Below are 13,034 nucleotides of genomic sequence, written 5' to 3'. Positions count from 1 at the left end.
AACTAAAACGGAAAGAGCAGCTGTCTCTTGGAGCATCTTGAAGATGCAGAGAGGAGTGGTCATTTTGCCAGACCACGTGTTAGCAAGGGCTGGTTGCAGCCCAGCACAGTGCAATCGGCCCCACTCTGGGGGTTCTGGAGCCTCATGCGGCAGTGTGAGCCCGGGTCATGGGTTCTGGCCCTCTGCCCAGCACTGGCCTTTCGGATCCCACATGGTGCTTCACACACAAAGCTAAACACGCTTCCTGTTTCAATTAAAAGTGACACTGGGTTCAATCCTGCTGTCATTGAACATGAAGTACCAGGACATGACACTGATACAGCACAAACAACACTGAGGGAGCACTCAGTGTGATGAGTGGGAGCACTCAGTGTGAGGGGGGAGTCCAGGCTCCGCCCTCTCTGCACTGACCTCTCCCCGTGGGCACCAAGTTGAAGGCTCTTTTTGGCAAAGGTAATTCAGTTTACTCTGGGAAAAGAGTCATGCTTTTTTAAAAAATTAAAATCCCTGCCTGCAAGATCATTCCATTAGTAAAAAATATGGTTTTTCAGCCATCACACCAAATGGGTCATTCAAAATTTCTTGCTAGGACGGCTATCTATCCATTTCCCATAAGGCCAAAGCAACTAATTATTCCGAGAGGCTGTAAGATGGAAATTTACTCATCCTCTTTCTGAGTTTCTCTCCCTCAACCCATGAAATGACATTTGGACGTGTGCTCACATGTAGCAAAAGGCTTTCCTGGTGGCTCAGTTGGTAAAGAGTCTGCCCACTATGCGGGAGACCTGGGTTCAATCCCTGGGTTCAGAAGATCCCCTGGAGAAGCGAAAGGCTACCCACTCCAGTATCCTTGCCTGGAGAACTCCATGGACAGAGTAGGCTACAGTTTATGGGGTCACAGAGAGTCGGACACGACCAAGTGATTACCTATCTTTCTTTTCACATGGAGCATAAGCATGTCTAGACTACAGAGAAAAAGAGAAAAAAAGATTTGGACAACTAGAATATTTATCTTACAATGTTAAATAATGCAGTTGTGAGTTAGAGCTTAAGGTTGAATATAATCTGAGTATGAATGACATACTATATAAAGATCAGCCTAAAATGACAGTTTCAGCGCCTCTGACAGCATCCGTCAGCACTCTCTTTCTGGCCAATCCACAGGGACTACCATGGAAAGACACTCAGTCCCTTCTGGGCTTCACTCTCTACATCTGTAAGTCTCAAAGTCGAGAGTTAAAATTAGAAATTGCCAATGGCCTGGATCCAAAGGCAAATCTAGGCTGGCTTCTAATGCAGACAGGTGGAAAATGTTGGTGGAAAGTTGGAGAGCCGCACAGAGCAAGCGTGGCCGCCCGAGAGGATCCCCTGGGGAGCTCTCCAATGCCAGCACCCCGGCCTCACCCGGACCTGGCAGTCAGCGTCCCAGGATAGGACCCAGGCATCTGCATTTCATAGAGCTCTTCGTATGATTCTGATACGCAGCCACAGTTGAGAACCCCTAAGCCAGAAGGAGAACAGTGTACACAGACAAAGAAACAGGAAAACACAAACACACCTGCTGCACCCGCAGCCCCTCCCCCACCAGATGAGCGTCAGGGGCAGTGAGGACCCACACACTTCAGCAAAGAGGAGCGAGTGCGACAGATACACACCACTGTGTATGAGGTACATAAACAACAGTATATTATATACAAAATAGATAAACAGTAGATAAACTATACAGCACAAGGAGCTGTATCCAATACCTTGTAATAAGCTATAATGGAAAAGAATCTGGGAAAAAAAAATATATATATATATATATACACACACAACTGTATCACTTTACTGTACACCTGAAAGGAACACAACATTGTAAATCAATTACACTCCAATTCAACTTTTTTTTTTTTTAAGTGTGGTATTCTCTTACAGTTGGAGAAGGCAATGGCACCCCACTCCAGTACTCTTGCCTGGAAAACCCCAGGGACGGGGAAGCCTGGTGGGCTGCCATCTATGGGGTCACACAGAGTCGGACATGACTGAAGTGACTTAGCATAGCATAGCATAACATTCTCTTACAGTAGATCTGGGTCAGGAATGGCATATGCCAGCAGATTACAACTTCAGGCCCTACTATCAAATTGTACTATCAGATTGACTACAAATTGTAAGTGACAACAGAGAGCAAACTGCCAATAAAATTGAGGCATACTTAAGAATATACATGTATATTGTATGGGTGTATAAAGGAGTGTGTAGGGGATGTGTGTATGTATGGATACATGCTTTAGACATGGATGCCAGTTATCATGTGCTCCAGCAATCCCACTCTAGGCATATATCCAGACAAAACTCTGAATTAAAAAAGATGCATGCACAACTGTGTTCACAGCAGCACTATTCACAACAGCCAAGACCTGAAAACACCCTAAATGTCCATCATCAACAGATGACTGGATAGAGAAGATATGGTACATGTAGACAATGGAATACTACTCAGCCATCAAAAGAACAAAGCAATGCTATTTGCAGCCACATGGATGTAGCTAGAGATTATCATATTAAGTGAAGTAAGTCACAGACAAACACCATATGATATCAATCATGTGTGGAATCTAAAATAAGACACAAATGAACCTATCTATGGAACAGAAACAATGTCACAGACAAAGAGAATGGCTGCAAGGGGGAGGGGGCTGGAGGAGGGGTGGGGTGGGAGGCTGAAATTAGCAGATGCAAACTATTACATCTAGAACGGATAAACAAGGTCCTACTGCATAGCACAGGGAACTACATTCAATAGTGAATCATCATGGAGAAGATGATTAAAAAAAGAATGCGTGTGTGTGTGTATATGTACATATATACCTGAATCACTTTGCTGTATAGCAGAAATTAAAACATTGTAAATCAACTAGATGTCAGTTAAAAATTTTTTTCAAAAATAAATTGGGAAAAAAAAAAGAACCCCGCATTAAGTCACTCCTATCACCACCAGACTGGTATAAATTGTTTTTCCACACCTTATCCAACGGCCTGCCAAGTGGCAGTGAGCTCCAGGGCTCCAGGCCACAGAGCGCTGTGCAGAGGGCAGGGCTGGATGATGGGCATGAGCACTGAAGGCATCAAAGACGTGCCCCTATCACCATTTCCTCCGCAGGTTCAGTATTAGGAAAGAACAAATGCAGTTCACACTCGTGCATGAACACACGCACACACACACACAAGCACCTATGGAGACTGAAGGACAGGATCTCAGTTCCTCACCGACAGTCATTTAAGATGCGGCAGCCCCCACACTGAGTCCTGCTCCCACTCTGCCCCTCTCAGAGGGCGAGAGAAAAGGCTGGCCGAGCAGATGATCAGGACAGACCCTACAGACAGATAGGCCCAGGGATGATAACTCCACTGAGCCCAGAGATCCCCCCGGGGCTGGGGGCGGGGCGGGTACTGCCACACCGGAAAGGAATCACTTTACTTCTCTTCCCTCACTGGGAAGACGAGGGCAAACGACAGTAACACGGATCACAGGCTCTGAACGAGCTTCCTGGGCTATGCGGCAAAAAACAGACACCACCCCCAGGCCCACGAGCACGTAATCTTTCCCTTCCTGTTCAGTTCAGGATCTTCATTAGGAACTCTGGTCGCGTAATTTGTGTATGTTTTCCTATGTAAAAACACAGCGTCCGTAATCTAACCAGTAGAGTCAAGGGTCTCTGAAATCAGAAACTTGACATCAGTATCCATCATGAGCAGAGACGTGGTTTTCCTTGTTAGCACTTCTCCAGCCCCCGGAGCAGGAGCTGCGATAAACCACAGGAGACGCCTGGACGCCACCCCTTCCTGGGCAGTGCTGCAGGGCCTGGCTGGGGCTCAGGGCATAAGGAACAGGGAAGTGTTTAGGGGCGTCCATGAGAGCTGGACCATAAAGGTTGAGTGTGGAAGAACAGATGCTTTCAAAGTCTCTTGAGAGCTCCTTGGATTGCAGAGATCAAATCAGTCAATCCTAAAGGAAATCAACCCTGAATATTTATTGGAAGGACTGGTGCTGAAGCTGAGCTCCAATACTTTGGCCACCTGATGCAAAAAGCCCACTCATGGAAAAGATCCTGATGCTGGGAAAGATTGAGGGTAGGAGGTGAAGGGGACGACAGAGGATGAGATGGTTAGACAGCATCACTGACTCAATGGACATGAATTTGCACCAACTCTGGGAGATGGTGAAGGACAGGGAAGCCTAGCATGCTACAGTCCTTGGGGTCCCAAAGAGTTGGACACAGATGATCAGCTGAACAAAAACAGTGGCTGAGCAAGGATTCTGCTTCTATGTAATCTTTGCAAGGAGTTGCCTCGAGGGGTTTCAAAAAAAGTCAATCTCCACATAAGGTTCTCTTGACTCAGTAACGTGCAGTTACCTGCTTTCAAACCAGACCTTCATCTAAGGACCACCAAGAACACAGCTTTGGTCTGCATAGGGAAAGTGGCAAGAGCAACAGAAAACAGGCTCAGGGTCTCCCTCTGGGCAGGGGGCCCCACCTGAAGGAAAACCAGACATGTTTGTGTTGCACTCCACAGAGGGTGAAATTCTGCAAGTTCAGTTTGAGGGTTCAACCTTTCTACCTTGATTGATGATGACCCATTTCACCCAGAATAGTTTCTTTCTCTCTGCAAAAACTGTACGTCATTTGTCAACAAAAAGAATCCTTTGCTTCTCTATGAGCATGACTGCTTCTGGCTAGCTTCTAAAGCACTGAAAACTTCCTTCCCATTATGGTTCTACACTCTTACTGTCTTTGTAAATGTCCAGAGGCCTTTAAGCAACGCAACCCCGAACAAGGCTTTTTTCTGCCTCACTCCATAGTAGTGATGACAAAGGCCTCCTTGTTGAGAGGAAATGAATCAAGGTAAAAATGAAGTGAGTTTCCTGGCGGAAGGGAGAGGCACAGCAAGAACCCTGGTCACCTGCTCACCAGCCTCGCCTTCACCGTTAACTAGTTTGTTCCCTAAGACCAGATCCAGAATCCACAAACAGACCAACGTAACAGGCTCGGGAGTCTCCTTCAGGTGTAGACAGCAGAGGACACACAGCTGGGAATCACCTGTCCTTAATTAAACTGCACTGCCAGCTTGTCAATCCCCTGTACATCACCATTTTGGCTATTGCTTCAAGTTCAAACTCTGCTTGGTTTTCAAGGCCACTACACTCAGACCCTTCCTTTAGCTGTCACCAGTCTCGCTGGTCCCCTCAGCATTCCAGCATCCCATCAACATGCCACCCTCATTCTCCAAGGCCCCGTTTCACACTCCCTTCCCGAGGTCCTCTAAAGTTCACCCCAAGACATCTTCAGGTTACTCTCTCTAGAACACCTCCCCCTACAATGGCCTGCCTGCCCCCAACAGCTACGGCAATTATGATCAGAAGTGCACAACTGAGCACTTAAACTGCCCAGCAGCTTGCGGTTGTCATTTAATATAGGCTGGTGCATCAAGCAATTCCACTCCTGGGCACATATCCAAGCAAAGCTGTAATTCAAAAAGAGACATGCACCCCAATGTTCATTACAGAATTATTTACAATTGCCAAGAGATGGGAACAACCTAAATATCCATCCACAAATAAATGGCTAAAGAAGATGTGATTATATATGTATATATGGGGCTTCCCCGGTGGCTCAGCAGTAAAGAATTCACCTGCAATACAAGAGATGTGAGTTCGATCCCTGGGTTGGGAAGATCCCCTGGAGGAGGGCACGGCAACCCACTCCAGTATTCTTGCCTGAAGAATCTGGCAGGCTACAGTCCATAGGGATGCAGAGTCAGATACAACTGAAGTAAGTAAGCACACAGCATATGTGTGTGTGTGTGTGTGTATAAATAATGGAGTATTATTCAGTCATTAAAAAGAATGAAATACTGCCATTTGCAGCAACATGGATGGACCTAAAGATTATCAAACTAAGCAAGTAAGTCAGAAAGATAAACACCAAATGGTACCAGTTACATGTGGAATCTAAATGTGACACAAATGAACATATCTACAAAATAAAAACAGATTCACAGATACACAGAACAGACTTGTGGTTACCAAGGGTGCGGGAGAGATGGGGGAAGGACTGGGAGTTTGGGATTAACACATGCAAACTATGTATATATATAGGATGGATAAACAAGATCCCACTGTATAACATAGCGAACTACATTCAATATCCTGTGATAAAACCATAATGAAGACTATATATATGTAGAATTGAGTCACTTCGTCCTAACTGCAGAAATTAAACACAATACTGCAAATCAACTATACTTCAATAAAATTTTAAAAATACATATAGGCTGGGGCCAGTGTCCTGGGAAGCTTGGAGCTGGGCACTATCCGAGTCCTTGCTCCTTTCTGTATACAGCCTGTGTTCTCTTGCTCCCTCCTTGCTGACCGATGGAGAGACTTGGCATATCCTCTGGGACGCTGTCACTGCCAAGTTTAAAGAGGTCCTTCCAAAGTGGGTCTCTGAGAGTTCCCAACGATTCCCAGGCCCTCTCAGTCCCCTAAGAGGAGGAAGCACTCGCTGTCCCCACTATAGCTGGCAGTGATGCTCTGGGGTCTGCAGGCCAGGTTCCTCAAAGCCTTTACTCACTGCAAAAAAAAAAAAAAAACCCAGAAAACCTCCCAGGTGTCATTGCGCCCAAGTGCAAGACTTTCCGCCAGGCCCACGTAAGCCAAAACCACCTAATGCCTTCAAAAACAACTTTACCGACGAGATGAGAATAACCTCCTCTAACTTTATGACAGAGATTTTAACCACAGGCAACAGAACAATTCTGCGGCCTCCACCTTCCTTTTCAAAGAGCTGAGGAATTTACTGAGTGTGCCAGCGTCCTCAAAGTCAAATGTAAGCAACCAAGCCTTACGATCCTGGCAGGACTGGAGGTTTCCCTGGGGAGTTGAATAGTCCACTCCAGGAGACAGATGCCCTAGAAACGAGGTCTTAGGAGGAATCTGGAGACCCCACAGCCAATACCAGAAAAATAAGGGCTGGTCTGTTCACAGACCCTCATGTGAAGCCAAGCTCCTTCCCTGAGGTAGCCAAGTCACACTTTTGAACTTGAGGCTTGGGGGAAGACAGGTCCCAGCACCCCAGGCTATGAACACCTGCACGCATTGTAAAAGGAAACAGGAATCTCCAACACTAAACTGAAGGCACATACCTGAAGAGGCCTTCTCACTCACTTTCCCCCAAGGAACCAGTATTTGAAACCCAAGGTGGGAGGGGGGAAGGTTTCCAAACTTCCCAGTCTCTACAGGGTATGGTCATCCTGGGCACTGAACCTGAATTTGAATTCTTGGACCATCATAAAGTACATGTACAGTAAATACACCTATTTAATTTAGACTTTCTCAATGTGGAATTTGTGATGAATAACTTTCTTTAAAGTTGTGTGAAGTATAACTCTGTAATGCTTATTTAAAAATATCTCTGAGATATTATCAGTGTGAACCAAAATGCGAATGTATTCTTAACCTTTAAAGTAACAGCTGAGTTCAGCAAGGCACTGTGCTGGGAGCTATAAATAACAAAGAAATGAGTAAGACTGTCCTTGGCCTTAGGATGTTATGATTTGGTTCTGGAGACAAGGTGTACACAGAGATCCAAATTTTACTTCGGAGTAAGTGCCCTATTACAGGGACACAAAGTTTTGGTGACTCAGGAGTAATTCCTTCCTATCTATTGATTGATGGAGGTGATTCGGGAGCTGAAATGACAGGGAGAAAAAGACTCCTAAGCTGAAGTGGAAAAAAGGAGGAGGCTGTTAATCCAATTCAGGGTGACGAGAGGGTGCTAGTGAGGAAAGATGAGCCCAGTGAGATAAAGGTGAGGCACAGGGACTGAGTCACCGAGGTGCCTGGGCACTTTAAGCGATAGGGAGTTCACTGGCGCTTAAGTGTGGGTGAGGAGCATGACGAAGCTGCATCTACAGACCCACAATCCAGTATTTAAGGGAGGTTTTCAAAATCCAATAAAGTTATCATAGGATCCAGCAATCCCATCCCTTGGCATACACCTAGAAAATTCAAAAAGATACCTGCACATCAATGTTCACAGCAGCACGACTTATACCATCCAAGACACAGAGGCCACCTAAACGTCCATCAGTAGAGGAATGGATAGAGAAGATGTGATACGTATGTGCGATGGAATATTACTCACCCATAAAAAAGAATAGAATAATGCCACTTGCAGCTACATGGATGGACCTAGAGATTATTATACTAAATGAAGTCAGAAAGACAAAGGCAGATACCAAATGGCATCACTTACATGCAGAATCTAAAACATGATACAAATGAACAGAAAGACTCACAGACATAAAATACAAACTTATGGTTACCAAAGGGGAAACAGGATGCGGGGAGGAATAAATTAAGTGTTTGGGATTAGCAGATACACACTACTAAATATAAAACAGATAAAAAGCAAGATCCTACCGTACAGGGAATTATATTCAATATCTTTTAATAAGCCATAATCGAGGGACTTGCCTAGTAGTCCAGCAGTTAACGCTCCATGCTACCAATGCAAAGGGCCAGGGTTCAATCCCTGGTTAGGGAACTGGATCCCACATGCCCCAACTAAGAGTTTGCATGCCACGATAAAGATCCCACATGTGCAAATATGGCACAGCCAACTAAATAAGTATTAAAAATAAACCATGATTGAAAAGCATATGATAAGCAATATGTATGAGTGTGTGTGTATATATAACTGAATCACTTTGCTGTACACCAGAAACACAGCATTGTAAATGAACTGTACTTCAGTAAAAATAAATAAAAGCCCTAGTGCATTATAAACACTACAGAAATGGAAAATAATTTAGAATTACGTGGTTCGGCTTTCAACTATTACCTATCATATTCCTGATAGTCAATCATCTCTAATTAAATACTAAATTAAATAGTGTTGGAGAACTCTGAATTCTTTGTGTAAGCCTTGGGGCTGAGTCTACCTCCTGTTACAGAAGCCAAAAGGCCCCTCTCTGTTCTAGCAGTTAGAAGGACCTAGGCCTAGTTAACTGATGTTCCAACCAAAGACTCTGAATCTTGAGGAAATGAAACAAAAACAAAGGGTGTTGCTAAAGTGTCTATGGTAACAGAACCCCCAAGAGTTTAAGAGCAGCAGTGGTGTCTATGGTGACCGCCATCATCACAAGACAAGAAGTCTAGCCCTGCCTGGGTTCCCAGTATATCTTCACCTAAAGATATCCTGCTCATTTTCTGAGGCTTTCCATTAATATGTGAGCTGCCCAAGGTACTTTCAATAAATTCTTCTATTGCTTAAGTTGGCCACCTGATGCAAAGAGCTGACATTAGAAAAGACCCTGATGCTGGGAAAGATTGAAGGCAGGAGGAGAAGAGGACGACAGAGGATGAGATGATTGGATGGCATCACTGACTCAATGGACATGAGTTTGACCAAGTTCCAGGAGATGATGAAGGACAGCGAAGCCTGGCGTGCTGCAGTCCATGGGGTCATAAAGAGTCGGACATGACTGAGTGACAATAACAAATTGCTTAATTTAGCCAAACTTACTTTGTGCAGCTTACAATCAAGAACTTCAGATAGACATATATCATATGATACCACTCATAGGAGGCATCTAAAAAAATTATACAAATGAACTTATTTACAAAACAGAAAAAGACTCACAGACATAGAAAACAAACACTTATCAGAGGGGAAGGGGAAAAGGGATAAATTAAGAGTTTGGGATTAAAATATACACACTACTATATATAAAATAGATAAACAACAAAGACCTACTGTATAGCACATGGAACTATACTCAGTACCTTGTAATAATCTATAATGGAAGAGAATGTAAAGAAATAATACATTTATACATATCTGTATAACTGAATCACTATGCTATATACCTGAAACTAACACATTGTTAATTAACTAAATTTCAATAATTTTTTAAAAAAGAACTTCTGATACCTACCTTATTTAAAAAAAATTAATTGTTCTGACACCTATTCTAAGAAAATAACACTGTTAATATCTAAAATACGACATGACTTAGCACAATCTCGTGTCTATTAACCCAAATATCCTTTGCACAAAACCTAGAGTAATACTTGCAGTTCCTCCAAAGTTTTCTCCATCTGGAGGGCCTTTCTCCCTGTATGAGTTGAGTCAAGGAAACTCTAACTTCAGCACACACTAAACACTACCATATTTACCCTGACTATCCGAATGTCTCTGGAAGTCCTTCTCTAGTGCCACTTCCTCAGGACATCATCTACCCCTCCTCTCCCAATTTTTTACATGCCACTCACTTGTGTTCCCATCACAGTTCATGCACACTTACGCCACGATATATTAAATTCCCTGTGTATTTAATTTTTTTAGTCTGTCCCCCTGCCTGCTGCTGCCAAGTCGCTTCAGTCGTGTCCGACTCTGTGTGACCCCATAGACGGCAGCCCACCAGGCTCCCCCGTCCCTGGGATTCTCCAGGCAAGAACACTGGAGTGGGTTGTCATTTCCTTCTCCAATGCATGAAAATGGAAAGTGAAAGTGAAGTTACTCAGTCGTGTCTGACTCTTAGCTACCCCATGGACTGCAGCCTACCAGGTTCCTCCATCCATGGGATTTTCCGGGCAACAGTACTGGAGTGGGGTGCCATTGCCTTCTCCATCTGTCCCCCTAATAACTTATAATTGATTAACAGCAGAGGCCATGCCTTATTTACCTCTGTTATCTCCAGTTTCTAGCAGGAATAAGACCAAAGTAAGTGCTCAATACATATTTATTGAATCAATGACTCATCTGCACACATTCACGATAAGTGAACGCAACAGTCTCTAGCATATAATGGATACTGAATGTAAAAGAAAAAAAAAAAGGGAAAATGTTAGTCACTCAGTCGGGTACAACTCTACAACCCTATGAACTATATAGCTCGCCAGGTTCCTCAGTCTATGGAATTCTCCAGGCAAGAATACTGGAGTGGGTAGCCATTCCCTTCTCCAGAGGATCTTCTTGACCCAGGGACTGAACCCGAGCGTCTTGCATTCTTTACCATCTGAGCCACCAGGGATACTCGATAAATATACATTAATGGAATTAAGGTACATGTAAAAATAACCAATTACAAACATATTCTCAATTCTACAGAGCTTAACTCAAAGGTGAGTTGTCTCTTTCAAACTATTCAGGAAACCTGGGCTTGGTAAAAGCTACTGCTGCTGCTGCTAAGTCGCTTCAGTCGTGTCCGACTCTGTGCAACCCCATAGACGGCAGCCCACCAGGTTCCCCCAACCCTGGGATTCTCCAGGCAAGAACACTGGAGTGGGTTGCTATTTCCTTCTCCAGTGCATAAAAGTGAAAGGTGAAAGTGAAGTTGCTCAGTCATGTCTGACTCTTAGGGACCCCATGGACTGCAGCCTACCATGCTCCTCCATCCATGCGATTTGCCAGGCAAGAGTACTGGAGTGGGTTGCCATTGCCTTCTCCTGGTAAAAGCTACTGGGCAAAAAAAAAAAAAAAAAAATAGCCATCTAGCGCTAAAACAGGTTAATTACAGGCATGTGTGCATGCATGCTTAGTCGCTCAGTCATGTCCTACTCTGCGACCCCATGGACTGCAGCCTCACCAGGCTCCTCTGTCTATGGGGATTCTCCAAGCAAGAATATCGGAGTGGGTTGTCATTTTGTTCTCCAGTGCATCTTCCCGACCCAGGGATCGAACCTGCATCTCCAGCATCTCCCACATTGGCAGGCAGATTCTTTTACCACTGCACTACCCTGGGAGCCCTGGGACTGTGCTCTAAATGCAGCCTTTGATTTCTGCTTCCTTCCCACAGGTCTGAGAGCTGGTGCAGAGTCAGGAGACCTCTGAGGGTATCCAACTACGCACCATTAAAAAAAAAAAAGGAATCATCTCAGTCCTACCACCTGGACTCACAATGAGAGAGTCCATGATAAAAGAACTTCATCTACCAAGAGAAAGTCATTTTTTAAATTTGAGGTTTTTTATTTTTGTCTAAGCTGGATCTTCACTGCTGCATATGGAATCTCTCTAGCTGCAGCTGGCAGGGGGCTACTCTCCAGTAGAGGTGCTCGGGCTTCTCATTGCAGTGGTTTCTCTTGTCTCTGAGCGCAGGCTCTAGGGTGCAAGGGCGTCAGCAGTTGCAGCTCTTGGGCTCTAGAGCTTGGCCTTCAGTAGCTGTGGTCCACGGGCTGAGTTGCCTCTTGACATGTGGCATCTTCCCCGACTAGGGACAGAACCTGTGTCCCTTGCATTAGCAGGTAGATTCTTAACCACTGGACCACAAGGGAAGTCCTAAATTTAGATTTTAATATAAAATCCAAAGACTATCTAAATATCTTGACTCAAATGGCACATAATATTATAATTCATATTTCACATTGATGTATTTGCAGGTTAACTTACTTAAAACTAGAAGTACCTGGACTTCAGAGATTCTTTTCCTCGAGTGTTTTTTTAAAACCACTTTATTAAGGTGTTATTAACATGTAAAAGGCTATACATATTTAATGTATGCAACTCAATGAGTTTGGAGATAAGAATACACCATGAAATCATCACCACCATCAAGGTCACGGACATATCCATGACCTCCCAAAGTTTTCTCTCACCCTCTCTGTTGTTTGTGAGACTGATGTGTGCATGTGTGCGTGGTAAAATCTTACAGTAGACCCATCCTCTCAGCAGCTTTTCAATACACAATACAGTACTGTCAGCTCTAGGCACTACGCTGTGTAACAGATCTGTCTCTAGAACTTATTTACTTGGATCAGTTTCAATAAATAAGCCTTACATTAATTGAATGACTGAGATTTAAATCATCTTTAAACATACATATTTGTTCCTTCAGCTTTCCAGAACTTATGGATGCATGTTGCTGCGGCTGAGTGGCCCCCAGAGGCCTGCCAGGCAGCAGTGTCTCGTGGGGACTGGGACTCTCAAGAGGCAAGTACCTTTCTTCTCATCACACTCACCACCAACTTCACAAATCAACATCGGCTC

General features: G+C 44.2%; 1 protein-coding gene across 5 annotated transcripts in view; it reads right to left on the bottom strand.

Moving 5' to 3' along the window:
- AMOTL1 (angiomotin like 1) overlaps nt 1–13,034 on the bottom strand; it is a 199,079-nt gene that overhangs the window by 90,019 nt on the left and 96,026 nt on the right. The gene's annotated exons all lie outside the window — the stretch shown is intronic.

The sequence above is a fragment of the Bubalus bubalis genome, chromosome 16, assembly GCF_019923935.1.
Source record: "Bubalus bubalis isolate 160015118507 breed Murrah chromosome 16, NDDB_SH_1, whole genome shotgun sequence".
Classification (NCBI taxonomy): Eukaryota; Metazoa; Chordata; class Mammalia; order Artiodactyla; family Bovidae; genus Bubalus; species Bubalus bubalis.
This window is presented reverse-complemented; position numbering and strand designations above follow the sequence as displayed.